Source organism: Symphalangus syndactylus, chromosome 6 (assembly GCF_028878055.3).
Source record: "Symphalangus syndactylus isolate Jambi chromosome 6, NHGRI_mSymSyn1-v2.1_pri, whole genome shotgun sequence".
NCBI classification, from domain to species: Eukaryota; Metazoa; Chordata; class Mammalia; order Primates; family Hylobatidae; genus Symphalangus; species Symphalangus syndactylus.
In genome coordinates, this window is record NC_072428.2 from 98,480,491 (window position 1) to 98,494,836 (window position 14,346).

General features: G+C 38.2%; 1 protein-coding gene across 44 annotated transcripts in view; it reads right to left on the minus strand.

Moving 5' to 3' along the window:
- NRCAM (neuronal cell adhesion molecule) overlaps positions 1-14,346 on the minus strand; it is a 320,948-nt gene that overhangs the window by 166,464 nt on the left and 140,138 nt on the right. For all 44 annotated transcript variants that reach the window (XM_055283686.1, XM_055283664.1, XM_055283662.1 and 41 more), the window contains one exon: positions 2,282-2,348. The gene's annotated coding sequence lies outside the window, so the exon portion shown is untranslated. The remainder of the gene's footprint in view (positions 1-2,281; positions 2,349-14,346) is intronic.

Consider the following 14,346-nt stretch of genomic DNA (forward strand, 5'->3'; position numbering starts at 1 on the left):
GATTTCCCAGGGAGAGAATATACACATTAGGGTTAATGGCAAATGTGAGCAGTTTTTATATGCGACACTGGATAAGGGCAGATAGAGGGCACTTCCCAAAGAGAAGGATGTGGGATGGGCCTGAGAGTTTGCAAACCACAGTCCACAATTCTGGCTGCAGGCATTTTTTCGAACATCATAGCATGCCAGTGAATGTGGGAAAAACTACTGAAAACTCTAAGTAGCTACGAAAAAAACTTATTTATTCTAATGTCAGAGGCCAAATACTTGAATAGCCTAGGGACATTCTGAGTATAAGTGTGCTTTAGAATTTTGGGAAGTTTCAGTTAGTCTTTGTTAGGCCAGGGAAACAAATTGGGAAGACTCAGTATTTAGTTTTGACAAGATTCAACCATTCATGAAACCAAAAAATGAGATATTTTAGTAGCTCTCACAGGACCTGACAACTAAAAGCTCTCTTGAGCCAATTAACAAAAGGCTAGCCAGAAAGACCAACAAGAAGTGTGTATTGAGAAAAGAAGAATTGAGCCTTTTCACTTGTTGCTCTAGAAGACAGAGATTTTCAATTAAATACCCTTCACACGATGGAAGAAAGAAAAAATAATGCATCCAGCCAGGAAAACTCCCTTAGAACTACTGAGAGTGGGCTAGGAAGTGGGAGAGCACCTGCTGTTGAGCCCAGCATTTCCACCTTAAAAGGGCACCATGTACTTCCTCATGGTGGCCGCTGTTTTCTCTGCTCACCAGAAAACACCATTTTTACAAATAAACTCCTGCCCTCAGTGTCTTAATACCTTATAGATATCAGACAATATATTATCTACGAAAGAATTTTCCATACCTTACTGCTGATACTAGTATTGTATTGGTAAGCCACCATACTTAATACCATTACTAGTAACTCCTAGTTTCTAACAACTGTAATTTGGTATATGTCCCTGTCAGAATGGATGGTACTTACTATCACATTGCTTTACCTTGCAGGTGTTCTTTATGAAATAAGGACACTTGTAGAGGAGAGGGGTACATAAAAACTTTATAAAATAGGTCATTTTGCATCAACAAAGGGAGCTTTCTCTTAAAAGAGCCATTTGTACAAAATTAAGGCTGTTTTGGTATTGGTCATAATTATCTAACATCAATTTTGCTAGTCTCTGCTAATTTTCACTTTTCAGGGACTGTTCAAGCAGAACAAAATTTGTGCTATTTGATTTACAAAGCAACATTCTTAGTTTCCAGTCTACTAATTTGGGGATTTCTGATGGTATTTTGAAACACTGTAAGAACTAGTCATATGAAGTCAGTTTCAATACAACACAATGGAAGCAAATTCAGCTGAGGCATGAATCATTTCCTTTCAATTACAAAAGGACATCTCAATGGATCAACCTAAGAATTCTCAAGAACAAGAGACAACATGCTCCAAGGATTTTACTGTCTCAAAATCTTGTATACAATCTTCTTTCCTTAACTAAAATCCATGAGTTTATTTGTTAAATGAAATCAACTAGGTAAAGAATTGAATGTCTGAACAATGGTGCTCTCATAATTCCTTTAAAAAGCTATTATTGGTTGAGATACAGTTCTCTGAACTGTGTTCCAGATCTCCAAGTAAGACTATTTTTTCATCAAGTTCAGTACTATAATAGATGGCCTTTCAAAAGGCATCATAGGCCTAACAGGGTCCATTCTAGAGCTGATAATGCTGAATGGCATAAATAGGAATGGGGCGGACAGCGGGGTAGGAAATAAGAAATGGGGAAGGAATTTACAAAGCAGAAATCACATTTCAAAGTAACATTTAAACTTTCAAAGGAGATATTTTTATTCTTTGGACTCCATTGTGAGACAAGAAAAATCATTAATGGATGGTATACCCTCAGGAGACTTTTGATATATGATTGAATCAAAAAGAAAATTATTTTCTTGTAAATTATTCCCTATAATTTTTAATCTTTAGTCCCTTTATAAACATTTTTACTAGAAGTGCTTTTCCTCTGCTCTCTATTTTCTGGGCTGTATGATTCATGATTTAGTTAAACAAAAATCTTATTAGTATGAAAGGATGTGAGGGCTGGTTTTCTTCCCTACGTATTTGATCTATCTTCTTTGACACTGGTATGATTAATGTTTTTGCATCTATGTTTCTACTCTCTGTCTTTTATCATACTCTCTGGATTGAAAAGTATTAAATATGGCAATAATATTACATAATCACATTATTTAATATTATAATTCTCATCTTTACGAATTCAAAAGTTTTAAGAAGACAAACTCTTACCTTTGAAGACCCTCTTAAGTTGTTCTTCCTTTTAATTCTTTAAACCAAACGTCTTCTTAGCATTGCTCTGTGGGTTAAAAAATGGGGGAAACGTTAACAAGACATTGATTGTCATCAATCACAGCAGACTGCCAATATATTAACTCCAACTGGCTCTCTGATGGGAAACACAATTAAAGAGAGAGCCCTGCAAGGAAGACAAATCATGACTAGATTTGCCAAAACATATCTCTGCTGGCTTCGATCAAAAGTGACAGCAGAGGAGTGACCAGAACTCGGGTGGACATCCCATCAAAGGATTCCAGCCCAGAGAGTCACGTCTGATTCCTCTTTTCAGTTTAGAGAAATAAAGAGGCTTTTGTAATGTATCTATAGAGTGTGGATAAAATACTTCTTTGCTATGGGCTTATTATTATTATTATTTCAGTTTTTAAATTTGGTAGCATAGGAATTTTTTAGGTTATATTTGAAAGGCCCCAGGTTTTCAACAAGGGTCATAAAGAGAAGCTGGGAACAACCAAGATTTGAGGAGTGAGCTCCACCTGGGCTGTGACAAAGGCTCAGCGGTGGACAGCTCCTAAGTTCTGCAATCTCCAACTCTCCTCCCGTCAGCCTCAATGTTTCCTTTGCAAATAGTCCAGCTGAGAATTAGCCAGAGAAAGAGAGGAGGGATGGGGAGTAGAACAATCACAGCTGAGCACATTAAGTTTCATTTTTTAAACAACCAATTCAGTGACACCCAAGGTTTCTAAGGGAGGATTTGTGTCTTTTTGAACTTTGGATTTCTGGAAACAGAAGTCATACTATCAACCTCTGAAAAACCCTTCAGAGAAGAGAAACAAGTGTCAATTCAGGAACTCTGGACTACCCTCAAATATTAGGACAACTATGAATCGCAAAATTATTCTGCTAATAAAATAAAAGATGCTTAATAATCTCAGCTGGTTTTGCTTATGTATGTGTTATAAAATATTTCCTGCATTAAGTTGCAAAAAATGTTAATTACATATAAAACCACCCTTAATAGATTTTCATTGCATTGAAGCAATGATATTTTATCAGGACAAAATATTAATACTGTGGAGGTTTGTGATTTTTCCTTAGAATTGGAACCAATTTTATAGTAATATTGTTTTCACTTTTTTAAAAAACCCCTAGAGTTGTGTAGGAGAGAATCTATAAGAATTTTAAGATATATCTACAATAACAACTCAATTCAGCAAACTTACATTGAGCACTTAATACATATCTGCCAATTCACTGGATAAGTCTAAACAAAAAAAATAAAATATAAATATTTCATGCTTCCTACCATGAGGGATCTCAGTCCACATGCTGATGGAGTCCTAAGTTTTAATAGTTCTCAGCATAATCCAATTCAGGGCAAAATGCTCTAAAAAGCACAGATATGTAATTTTGCATAACATGGTTCCATGGCATCATGTGGAAAAACTATTTCATCCTTGCTTATATATATTACTGATAGGACACTGCTACATTTTTAACCACCTTGTGGTGATGTAAACCCTGAAGGCTTTGCAAAGACCATCAAAAGACTGTATTAATTGTATTACCATGTCAGCAATTATGCCAAACATTTCTAGGAAACGACTTTTTCTTACATTCATTACTCTTGTTTTGACAAATGTGTCAATGGCCTTTCATTACCCCAAAACACATTTAGGTCAAGAGAATGGGGTAATACATCATTGCTAAGGACTATTTTTCCAATAACCAAGTAACAATTTAATTTTTTAACCAAAATGCAATCGACTTACCCTATTAAATAAAACCAGTCCCAAGTCAAAAGGTCAAGATAAGATTTGATGTATTTTTAAAGTAGCCTTGAGATAACATCCACGTGAAAAATGTAAGAAACCCAAAGCCCACAGTACACATAACAAACCAATTACAATAATAGTAATTCGATAGCATATAAAACTAAAAATTCAAATAATTCTGAAAAGTGAATACTTGCCTTAGCCACTTATGGAAAAATAAAACAATAAACTTCCTGTTTCAGAGTAAATTGCTATGGATTGGGACACATTTTTTGCTGGACTTTTTTGGCAGAGAAAGAGTTGTTTGGTTTTAAAATGAGAATTCATAACATTCAATACAACTGAAAATCTGCTATTACAAGCAGTATTAGGTAAAAAGTATCAGCAGGCAAAAACTTGCAAAATCTCATTTGGCTTATACTTTTTAGTTCAACTCTAAAGATATTAGAGATGTTTACTCTTTGGTTCTTGTGAGGCTGATTTCTAAAAACTGGCCTCCTTAACAATAGAGTAAAGGTTAGATTACATTAAGATATCAAGCCTTTGACCGCCCCCACCCCCCCAACAACCCAGTCAATTCTGTCCTGTTTACACTCTTCAAAATAAATACAGATGAGAAATAGTTTTCAAAACATCAATTCTGAAAACTTTATATGCAAGAATATATTTATATATCTGCACAAGTATGTATTTGTGCAACATGCAAAACTGTTCTGCCTTTTATCACTATAAAATGACAGTAAATTATAAATTTATATTTAATCTTTGGTCTTAACAGAAATTCAACTAGTAGTAAAATCATACTAAGCCCAAACTCTTTTTTTTTCTTAATTTCCTGCCTTTGACATGATCCTTGGACTGAATTTGGGTTCCATTCATACTTAACTGGAGAAAAAAGGATAAAAAAACCACCTTTTTAAAACTGGCATTTATCTTTGGTTTCTCCAGGGTATGCCTGTCATCCAGCCGCTAATTCAGCTTGACAAGGCCAGAAGCCAAAATCATCTTGAAACCCAGTTCTCCCATTACAGCAGCCTATGAAACAAAATACATTCCAAAAAACAGAGAGTATGGTCTGAGACAAAGCATGTTCTCCAACTACAGCTCCATCAGATGGCACCCAGAGGGCCCTCCCTCTACCACAACCTAGCTGGCTGGGGTCCTGGGAACACAGGCCCCTGACTTCTGGCCCCAAGTTTAGCACCAAGTTCAGCCTACTCCTGCAAGACTAAACTTGTTGGGACTTGGGACTGACCCTATGTTATACATCTTGTGGAAGTTAGGGTGGGAGCAAGAAGGGATCCATTCGAGCAAGAAGCTTGCAGGTGAACCAATGTGGATCATGCTTTATCTTTCAGAGAAATTAACACATTGGTCCTTGAAGACTGAAGACTGATCACTCACAGAAGCATCTGACTGCCTCAAGTGACACTATCATTTGCTACCTTGTAGACTGATGCAAACATCCAATAGTGAGCAAATTACATTGATAGAGGACATGTTGGATATATACCACCTTACTGTCAGTGCGCTGGAAATCATGTTGTAGCCTTCCGTGGTACATAGTTGCTATGGTTTGAATGTGCTTCACAAAGTTCATATGTGGGAAACTTAATCACAAATGCAACAATGTTCAGAGGTGGGATCTTTAAGAGGTGATTAGGTCATGAGGGGCTTTGCCCTCACGCACACATTCACGTCAATATTGTGGGAGTAGGTTTGTTCTCACACGAGTGGATTTGTCATAAAAGTGATTTCTGTTCCCCTCTTCCTCTTGCTTTCATGCACACTCTATCTTGCCCTTTCTCATCCTTCTGTCTTCTGCTATGGGATGATGCAGCAAGAAGGCCCCCACCAGATGCAGGCCTCTTGACCTTGGACTTCTCTGCCTCCAGAACCATGAGCCAAATACATTTATTTTTCTTATAAATTACCTAGTCTATAGTACTCTGTTGCACAAAACAGACTGAGACATTCGTGCTTGGTATACTTCATGGTTTCATAAAAGTACAAATAGAAACCTAAAAGTTCAGGCCGGGCGCGGTGGCTCACACCTGTAATCCCAGCACTTTGGGAGGCTGAGGCGGGCGGATCATGAAGTCAGGAGATTGAGACCATCCTGGCTAACGCAGTGAAACCCTGTCTCTACTAAAAAAACAAAAATACAAAAAAAAATACAAAAAAATTAGCTGGGTGTAGTGGTGGGCATCTGCAGTCCCAGCTACTCAGGAGGTTGAGGCAGAACAATGGCGTGAACCCAGGAGGCGGAGCTTGCAGTAAGCCAAGATCACACCACTGCACTCCAGCCTGGGCAACGGAGCAAGACTCCATCTCAAAAAAAAAAAAAAAAAGAAAGAAACCTAGAAGTTCAGTGTGCAGTCATGGCTAGCTGTCTAACAAAGAGTCATGCCCTCTCTCTGTCATGTAAGGTGGCTGTGGAGAAGAAGTTCCTGTCCATGGTCTATATTTCCAGCTCTCCTTGTGTCTAGGTGTGACTGTAAGGTATAAGAGAGCTAATATGTGTCACTTCTTTGTTCAGATGTTTAAAAAGAAAATGTGTCTTTTCCACCCCTCCTATCTCTCCATTTCTGGCTGTATGTCAATGCCAGTGTAACCTGAGAAGTTGCATAGCATGGCCTTTGTCAGCTTGGGTGAAGAGTAGAGATCCTTCTCTCCAAATTCATGGTCTGCATCACTAACAGTGAACTGCTACATGAGCTGAGAGGGAACTCTAATTGTGTGATGTTTCTAGTTTGGGGGTTTGTTAGAATAGCTAGCTCTGCCCTATCTAATAGAGTCGGCACATTGTGAACATAATAGAAACCTTAAATGAAATTTTGTCCTCACTGGTCCTTTTTCTATGTCTATAACCTAGGAAGAAGATTTAATTTTAAAATATAAGTGTATTCAGAGCAGTAGAGCAAAATTGATTAGAGGGTATTAAATAACTCCTTAGTAGAAACAGCTAAAGTAACAATGTTGACTTCACCTAGGGAAGAAAAATCTTAAAGGAGTCTAGTGAAACTGTCAATGAATATATGAAGGTTCTAAAAATTTTATATGGCAGATAGTGAGAAACTATTTTTCAAGTTCACTGAACATAAAACAAATACAGAAGGCTCTGTGTGACAGCTATAAACTAACACCATATCTAAGAAAATGGGGGAAGACTGAGGCTGGGTATGGTGGCTCACGCCTGTAATCCTAGCACTTTGGGAGGCTGAGGCAGGTGCATCACTTGAGGTCAGGAGTTCAAGACCAGCCTGGCCAACATGATGAAAGCCCATCTCTACTACAAAACAAGAATTAGTTGGACGTGGTGGCGGGCACCTGTAATCCCAGCTCCTAGGGAGGCTGAGGCAGGAGAATCACTTGAACCCAGGAGGCAGAGGTTGCAGTGAGTTGAGATGGCGCCATTGCACTCTAGCCTGGGTGACAGAGGGAAACTCAGTCTCAAAAAAAAAAAAAGAAAAGAAAGGAAAAGGAAATGGGGAAGATTGAAAATAGAGTTTTTGCGAGAATCTGATTCTGCAGATTTAGGAGGGACCTGGAAATTCACCTTTCCTTTTTTTTTTTTTTTTTTTTTTTGAGATGGAGTCTCACTCTGTCGCCCAGGCTGGAGTGCAGTGGTGTGATCGCGGCTCACTGCAAGCTCCGCCTCCCGGGTTCATGCCATTCTCCTGCCTCAGCCTCCCAAGTAGCTGGGACTATAGGCGCTGGCCACCAGGCCTGGCTAATTTTTTGTATTTTTAGTAGAGACGGGGTTTCACTGTGTTAGCCAGGATGGTCTCGATCTCCTAACCTTGTGATGTGCCCGCTTCAGCCTCCTAAAGTGTTGGGATTACAGGAGTGAGCCCCCATGCCTGGCCAGAAATTCACTTGCCTAATAGGCAGACCCAGGGGGTTCTGGTGCATGTGGTCCCAGGCCACACAATAATCAACATGGTGAAATAATGTCTCTAGGATAGTGATGGTTAAACAATGAAATACACAACATTGTGAGGCTGTTAGATTCCCTTTCTCAAAGTAATATCAGGAATGTTCCACAGGGTGGAAAACACACAGTCAACAAACACAAAAGAGCACTTGGAATCTAGGTAAGTAACACAGGATTCCAATCCTTGAGCAGCTCAGAGTCTCGGGAGAGTGACTGTGAGTCTGTGTGTGTATGTGTGCATACGTGTGTGTAGAGAAGGTGGTGATGAGAAGGAGGAAACAAAGATGACCCCTGGTTCTGAATAGAGAAAAGGAGGTTTCATTCATGGGTGAGCAGATGTACTTCAGCGTGGCCCTGGGAATCCCAGTCTCCCCTAGGCATCCTAGCCCTGGAACAGCCTCCAGATGATGTTGCCACAGAATGAAACAAATGAAGTCGAGGCACCCAACCCTATTCAGGAAGCAAAAGCAGTTCATGTTTATATATTTTACAAATCAGACTACTATGTCAAGTGGGAAGAAAGATTCTAAGGCAAATAAAAAATGTTCTATAAATCTACAACTACATGAAGAGTCATTGTTTAATCGGTATTGAGGTTCAATCTGGGATGATGAAAACATTTTCTAAGATGGATATGATAATGGTCACACAACAATATAAATGTACTTAATGCTACTGACCTGTACACTTAAAAATTGTCAAAATCTCAAATTTTGTGCTATGTATATTTTACCATAATAAAAAAGGAAAACATGGCTATAAACTTCCTTCCAACTCTGTAAGTTAAGAGATATGATATTTGTAGGAAAAAAATTCAACTTATACCCTAAATTCCTCCATTAATACTTTCTGTGTCCCTGAAAAGTTAGGAAAATATTAGTTTATTCAACAAATATTTAGTGACCAACTACTATGGCTCAGGCACTGTTCTGGGCACTCAGGATGCAGTAATAAACAGAATAGAAAAAATCCCTGCCCTCATAGAGCATTTATTTAACACCTCATTATGTGAAACATTTATTAACCGCCTATGATTTGCCAAGATCTATGCTGAGCATCAGAAATACAATGGTTATAAACAAGTGAAAGCCTTAGAAAACCAGTCTCTTCTTGGCTTCATGAAGCCTATGGTCAATGGCAGAAGACAGATATTGAACAAGTAATCACAGAAATGGATCTAAAAATACCAATTTTGAAAAGTTGTTAAGGCAGGGGTGTGTGGTGCTCCTGGAGTGTGTGGTAATGGGAACTGGCTTTGTCAAGGTCAGACTTTTCTAAGGAAATGATGACTGAACTGAAGTCCTACAGAGTTGGGGAAGGAATGATGTGCTACGGTTTTGATACCAATGTACAATTTAATTGGGCACAAAAAGAGAAGAAAAAAAGCCGGGGACAAGAGGACAGGTCTGATGAGGTTGACAAAGCAGGCAGAAGCCTGGCCATTTGAAGCCCTGTAGTTCTTTCAGCCTTTATCCTAAGGGCAATGGGAAGCCACTTATGTATTTTAAGAAGGCTGAGGGTGGAAGAGGAATGATTTCATCGCAAATAATACTTATTTTGCTGCTCTGACAATTTAAAAACTACCAACTGAAAATGAAGGCAAGAACTACAAGTGAATTCCTATACAATTATAAAAAAACACTTTTTGGTAGTGTTTAATATACCGAAGATTTTTCATAAGATAAAAAATTATTATCAGCACTCCAATTTTTAATTATTTGGTATTGATCAAACACAGTCTCTTGGGCCAGGAACAGTAACTCATGTCTGTAATCTGAGCACTGTGGGAGGCTGAGGCAAGGAGGATAGCTTGAGTCCAGGAGTTCAAGACCAGCCTGGGCAACAAGACCCTGTCTCTATGAAAAATAAAAATAAAAATAAATTATCTGGGCATGGTGGCATGCACCTGTGGTCCCAGCTACTTGGGAAGCTGAGGCAAGGATTGCTTGAGCCTGGCAGGTCGAGGCAGCAGTGAGCCACTGTACTCCAGCCCAGAGGGCAGACCTAGACAAAACAAAACAAAACAAAACAAAACGGTCTCTTAAGGTACTATTATATAATCTACTAATGAAGCCACGATCACGCCACTACACTCCAGCCTGGGTGACAAAGCAAGACCGTCTAAAAAAAAAGAGTGACTATTTTAAAAAACAAAACAACAGTGAAACTACTTGATTAAATAAATTATCTTAAACTTCATAAAATATGATTATTTAGGCATGTTTCATTGACACATAAAGTGACAAAGGAAACTTAACTAATTGTTGTACAAATTTGATTAGTGTCTAAGAACTTGAACAACGAATCAAACACATACAACATTTCTTCCCTTAAAAATATGATTATCAATGTAATACATACTGTTGAATGGGACAAAAAATTCAGACCAGCATAATACTGTATGCTAAGAGAAAATATATATGGTAATAAGAAAAACTCTACGCTTTGTACACAATCAGGTTGTTTACTATGTTAAATTACGCAGGCGTAAATGCTCAATAAGTAGATGACAGACATTTCATATTCTGGATAAAAACAAGGATAGGAAACATCAAACTTTTAATTGCATAGTGAGTTAATCTGTCCCCTGAACAACACAGTACAACTCTAGACTATCATTCAAGTTCAGAAAAGTTGTACAGGTTTGGTGCATATAATTTGCATAATTCATCTTTTAACCACATTGTCATTTATACAATTAAGATCTGTCAATTCATTTTTCTGCTTACACTACATTAAGAATTCAATGTATTTAGCCAGAGAACGTTCCCAAGGATGAGTTAGCCATGTTTTATTATAACCTACTGTGTTATAACCTACTAGTTCGTTTCAGTTGCTTTAAAGTAATACCTGAGATTGTTTATAAAGAAAAGAGGTTTATTTTTGGCTCATGGTCTGTAGGCTGTACAGGAAGCTTACAATCATGGCACAAGAAGGGGAACCAGTGTGTCACCTGGCGAGAGAGTGAGTGAGAGAGAGTAGGGTAGGTCTCAGACTCTTTTAAACAATCAGATCTCACAGTAATTCATTATCACAAAGAGGGCACCAAGCCATTTATGAGAGATCCGCCCCCATGAGCGAAACATCTCCCACTGGGCCCCACCTCTAACGTTGGGGATCACATTTCAAAATAAGATTTAGAGGGGGCAAAACATACAAACCATACCACCTACCAAAGGCCCCTTGTTTTTATAGGTCCTGGGAACTAAGACCTACTTGCAAAGAGGCCTCTACGACCATCATTTTTTGAGATTGAGGCTCACAAAGATCTTAAAGTTTAATCTGATTTGATTTAAGACCTAGTAATTTTATTGCTCTATCCATTTACACTTTGGTCTGACCAATTTTAACATAATTGCATACAAAATCTTTCAAAAGTTTCATGTGTAAAATTCTTCTTTCAAAAACTTTTATATGCCCAATTAAATTGGCCGTTGGTATCAAAACTGTAGCTCATATTCTAGCAGGTGTTAAAAATAATAAACCAGATGTAAAGATAGGCATACAAATATAGTAAAGCAGATTCAGGAACAGTGAAGGAGAATGAATGCATTTCCTTAAAAGGAAGGCGAGGAATACTTTTTTAAAAAATTAGAATTATAACTTGGCTGTGCATCTTTTTTTGTTGCTGTTGGCAGTAAATAAATCTCATTATAAAGATGAAATGAGAAGAAGTTTTGAAAAACTTTCAAACAGTTGGATAAAGACTAGACATTTCATTTTTTTTCAAAGCTGGCAAGTCATTTTTGGTTCAACATTCTTTTTAGATGTTCTAGTTTTCTAGTCTTCCCTTGATACAGACATGAACTTACAAGTAGTCCCCTCACTTTTATATTTCCTCACAACTTCCTGAATATTTGACAGGCTCATTGAACTGAATTTGAAGTCTTTTCATAGTACTGTTCTGGAAAGTAAAAGGAATGAACCACAACAGAAACAAAATAAAGTGGTTTCCAAATATGACGCTGATGTAGCTTCTGTGATGTTTATCCCACGTTCCCTATTGGTTGGGACTTGGGACCTCCTAATGAGGACTTTGTCTCTAGTTCTTAGTTGTCTGCAAACACTGATTTTGTTTTAGTTACACTGATTTTTTGAACCAAATGGAACTTTTCGAGCATAAAAAAGCAAGGGAATTCTAAAAGGATTTAAATTATGGCTTGGGAGGACTCCCAATCACACCTAAGCCTGCATTATAGATATCTCGGTAGTGTCATCTGAGGAGAAGAGTGGCCTAATGTTGATCAATATCAAAATGGCTTTGGGAGTCTCCGACCACTCAGTTCTCTAAATCAGTCTCCCATTTTAAGGTTATGAAACACTGATCTTAAAAGAAATCTGGAATATTATCAGTTGCAGGTTGCTAACTATAGTTAAGTTCAAATATAAAGCTGCCCATTTAAAGAGGTCATCTTTAATGTAACATAGCCTGTCTTAAACAAACCATTATTATAAATAAAGCAATCAAATTATGAATTAAATAGCTTACCAAGTGACATTAAGCAAATTACTTCCTGTGTACAAAATGGGGTTAATAATCCTGACCTATTTCTCCAGGTCTCTGGGGACAATTCATTTAGGAATTGCCTAAGTGCTGTATAAATGTTACTGGTGTTATGAGAGCTTGGTTTTATTGTCATTGGAAGGCCTATCATAATAAGGAGTTCAGAGATTTTAGTCAGAGGTGAATTAACAAAGCGAGGTCTATGCTAATACAAGCGCCCTCTGACCTTGGATCACTGAGCTTGAAAAATTGCACAGAACAGAATGTGAATGAAGTTTGCATTTTCAGAGACACTGTTTTTGTTAATGTATTCCCTATTCAATTCCTCTGCTTTGAAAATCATTACTTTGGAAGCAAAGCAACCAATTTCTATTTCCACCATTCCATTTCCACATTTTTTTATTATTCTCCATTGCAATTCCCAGCATCATTTGCATTTAAGCATGACATTGAAGGCATCCAAGGCCTATCCTTTGGAATCAGCTATCCAGTACCCAGGAAACATGCCTATAAGTGGATGTGGGCTGTGTATTCACCAAATCTCTTTCATTTTAAGAATTTTATCTTTATTGTGCAATCCCCAGACTTTTATTACTCTTAGAGAAAGCAAATTCTTTTTCCCACTTAAATTTGCACAAGTTATTAACTTACTTCGCAAACAGTTTCTGAGTACTTAGTATGTACCAGGCACTGTCCTAGGTGCTGGAGATAGTAGTAAATAATACAGGCAGAAATCTCTGCACTCAATAGCTTATATTCTAGTGGGTGAAGATAAATAGTAATTAAAATAAGTAAACAAATATTGTGCTTTAGGTTGCAAAAAATAAAGTATGGTGAGAAAACAGAGTGCAAAGATAAAGAGGGGCTGCAATTTTAAGTACAATGGTCAGGGAAAAACCTTCTTGGAAGGTGTAATTCGAAAGAGATTTGAGGGCTATGAATGTGAGAGCCACTGGGAAAGGGTTTTGCAGGCAAGGTGAAAGTTCTGGGCAAATCCAAAGGCCCTGAGGTTGGAATCTCTTTGCCTGTCTTATAACAGCAAGGCAGCCAGGTGGCTGAGAGGAGCAGCAAGCAGGAGAACAGTGGGAGATGAAGAGATGGAAAGGGGCACCACATGATCTAGGGCAAGACCTCTGGCTTCCACTGAGTGAAATGGGAAGCCCTGGAGGAGTCCTGAGCAGGGGAGTGACATGACCTGACTTCCGTTTTGAAGGGTGGAATAGGCTGTGTTGAGAATAGGCTGAAGGGGAGTGAGATTGAGACAGGAAGACCACATAAAAGGCTCTTACAATAGTCCAGAGCAGACGTTAGTGGCATGATCCTGTGGGGTGCCACATGGGTAGAGTTTCACAGCTTTCAATTATTAAACACACCCTTCTTCTCTAACTGTGGTTTCTTACTTGAGTTACTTCATTCCCTAACAAACTTTTTTCCTTTAAAGCCTTTCCTTCCCGATTCCTCCCTGTCAATAATAATGCTTGTCTTCACATCAGGTAATTTTTAAAAGGGTTCAAACAGGCAAAATTTGGGTGCAGTCAAATCAGCAAGTAAACTATGCTCCAAAACCACAAATGACTTGACAGGATTCTATTGAAGTTCTCTGTAAAGACACCTGCTTTTCTTCAACAGGCTCTGCATCACAGAATGGATGAAGGCCAAGTGGAAGCCTCCCTATCCAGTCGGGGGCTGGGTGGTGAGGAGGAGCAGGATTAGGTTTAGAAGAAAGCTTCCACTTTCAATAACGTCTACAAATCTGTATTTCAAGTTAATTAAGTCCCAATAGCAGTGCACAAAACCATTTTTGAAACAAATTATCAACCTGCTTTCACATGCTCTTACGTCC